Raw genomic sequence first — 3,417 nt, 5'->3', positions numbered from 1 at the left:
CAATTCTTGTCCTCTGAGGGGGCTTTTTGTCCTGCTGGCCAGCCAGAAGATGGTAGGATCTTGTGCTCTCCCTTTCAGTGACACAGTTAACATGTGCAAACAGGTGAGGGAAGAAGGTTTACTTATGCCAAAGGGCAGTTTTGGATCAAGTGAGATATAAATTGCCAGTGAAGAAATGTAGGTTGAAGTTAGAAGAAAGTTTCCTGCTGCTAGGAGAACATGATTTTGGAGACTTCATGGTGTTCCCTGAGGTTATGTGGCGTGGTGCGTCTACAGCAACTGGGAACTCTCTTTTCGAACTACTGTTAAGGGTTTAAAACTCTTTTTTGTTCCTGACTTGTAGCTGTAATCTAGGAACAGCACTTTCAGCAGTTTTCAGATTTAATAGTCTCCCTGTTTTGGTGTCAAAATAGTATATTTTCTCCACTGAGATAAAACTGAGGAAGGATTATTGTTTTTATTTCTTATTTCTCTGATTTTCCCTTGATGTAATTAGGGCAATAAATCTAATGTATGATGTGGATATAAATATTAAGTACATTTTATAACTTTGTACATTTAATATCTTTGTAATTCTTAGTGTTATAATTACTTTGAAACTAGAAGCTGGTATCCAGCATGGATAAGAAGCTGAAGTACAATCTCCCAAAAATGAATCTGGGATTTTGTGTGGATTGCTGAAAATGGAAATCCAGAGCCACAGCAGACTTGGAATGGCCCCTGCTATGCTCCTCTCTCCCTTCTCAAGGTGAGAAGATGTCAGATGGCAGAAGCTGGCTTCTGTAGATAGGCTGAGAACAGTTAACCATGATTTATAAGTTGTACGGTGGGAGTCCTGCAACTCCTACACAGGATCCACTTAAATGCTGGGATATGTTAAACTAATAAAGCTGCAGCCTGGCACTGAAATTCATCCCCGAGTCTGTCTTCAATAGTCTCCTTGTAGTGATCAATGACAGCAAGCCCGCTGCTGTTTGCAGTGGAGGATTTGCTTAAATCTATCTGCGTTTGCAGACAGCAAAGTTTTAGATAATGGATTACAGTTCCTGTGGATCTTTGTTGCCTAGAATGCAGCACAGATATTTTACACCCCTCTAAATTGTTGGCATGTGCTGTTATTATGGTTTAGTAATCTACGTGTACATTTTGCATAGATGTAAACAAATCATTATGGTATAATGCTGGGAGGAGAACTAGGACTGTTGACTTCAGTGGTGTTGCCATGTCAGCAGTTCTGACAGCTTTTCCATTCCTCTTCTGGGCAGACATATACCTGGGATGTTTTTATAGATACTAGTAGCCCAAGAAAGAATAATTAGCACAAGCATGACTAGAAATTTGACAGCAATGTCTTCTGTTTTTAACAAAACTTGTTTTTTATGAGTCTTCTTCTTTCCCCTTTCGTTGTGCTTATGCCCAAGACATTGATATTTCTAACATATACTTGCTTAAAAGATAAAGACTACATGAAAGCTTGCTTAAGTATAACTGAAATAAACTCCAGGAATCATTAAGCTATCCAAATGCTTTATATGTAAATATGACTAAACATTCTCTAATTGTAGGTTAAATGTTCTGCTGTTCTAGGTGGGATGAAAAAGTATAGAAGCTGAAAAAAAAAAAAAAAATTCAGAAATCTGATTTCTCAAGACCACGGATTGGCTATTGCCATGGCTGCGATGAGGATGTCATCTCTCATTGTTGATCTGAAGATTAGGGAAGAAGTGGACTTGCTGTAATTCCCTACTCCTGTCTTTCTGCTGAAGCTCTAAATGCTTTTCAGATTTCTCTGGAGCTTTATGAAATAGCCTCAGGCATTAGTTAGATCTCTCAGTTAGAAGCATAGCATAATGTTAAATGTTTTGACTGTCAAAACCATTCCTGTCATTTGTAATTCAGCAGTGAAGTCCAACAGACATGTACATATACTTGCAAACCAGAAGTATCTTTCCATTTGGTTTGGTGCTGGTCACAGTGTGTGTAAGTACAGCATGTTTGATGTGTGCAGCCACAGGGCATTTTGTTTATTTTGTTGAAGAAAATGTCTCCCATTAGACTCCGGTGAGTGCTTAAAAGATACCCCAATCATGCAGATTTCTGCAAACAGAGACTTCAAGTATTCAAACACCACTTGTATTATCAATGTTTTCACTGTATTTCTAGTTCCATGTTACATTTATTACATATTTGGATTGCATTCTTCACTTTGATTGTGAACTTCCATCCTTCCAGAAAAATCAGTCTGAATATTTCCCTACTGGGGAAGGCAGGGAGAGGCAGGCAAGAAACAGGGAGTTCCCCATCCATCACTTTGGAAGTGCTGATGGCGCTGAATGAAATCTTCCACTCATCCAGTTTCTATGGCCTAATATTCACCACCCTATGACTCTTTGGCTAGTGCCCATGCACAATGAATTCCCAGATGGTTGCTGTATTGAAATGTTAGCCAGGCCTGGGACTGTTCAGCTTCCAAGATCAGGCAAAACTGGGTGCATTGAGTTTTGCATGGCTAAAGGCCAATCTGCACCTAACCATGTAATAAATTACAGATACATATGAATCTTTCATATTCTAGAAGATATTTTTCATTCAGTATATATATATATGTCCCATTAAATTGAGTAGCAGTTAGCATGTTCATGAAGAGGAGAATAACTTCTGTGTTTTGCTTCTTACAAGGCATCTGCTGTCACGATATATATTTTTAATTGATTAAGAGGTGGGAACAGTAACAGTGTATTTGATCCAAGTTTTTAGCAATAGACTCTTTATTGGCCTCCATACCGTAAAACATTATTCTAGGCATGATCCCAAAGGCGTTTTTAATCATCAGGCTAGATGAAAAGAATATACATTTCTAAGTATCCTGGAAGTACCAGTAATTTAAATTACAAGTTTATCATGTTAACATTTTGTTTGGTGGGCAATAAGCCACAATTCAGAAATGTTGAACAGAATCCTGTCTTTTTAAAAGATGTATGTTTCAGAGCTTTGGGAGCTTTGCCTTCTCAGTCCTTTGCTGCTCCCTCAGTAGGATCCCATGTAGCTGTCAGAAATATTCTTGTTATTAGTAGAAGAATGGGCAAGACACTCTGAGTTTGGAGTAGCTGTGCCAGGTTATCATTTTGCATGTTTATCCATGCTATGAGGCTCCTGCAACTTATCAACCTGTCCAAGGTGTTGTAGGATCAAAAATGCATCACATCAAAAGCACAAAAAAGGTGATTTTTCTGGTATGTTCAAGGCAGTGACTAATGCTGGAGCCGCAGCTCATGCTCACAGGCAGATGTGGAGTTGCCTTGTGCAGGTTGCATTGTGCATTTACCTGCTTGGGACTGTAGCCCTTGCTGTGTATTTATCCTCCACCCACAGTCTGAGCACGGCCTTGGCAGTGTTCTCCTCAAACATGTTTTCCTG

Source organism: Tetrao urogallus (genome assembly GCF_951394365.1).
Source record: "Tetrao urogallus genome assembly, chromosome: 7".
Classification (NCBI taxonomy): Eukaryota; Metazoa; Chordata; class Aves; order Galliformes; family Phasianidae; genus Tetrao; species Tetrao urogallus.
The sequence above is the reverse complement of the archived record's forward strand: the minus strand, read 5'-3'. Positions refer to the sequence as shown.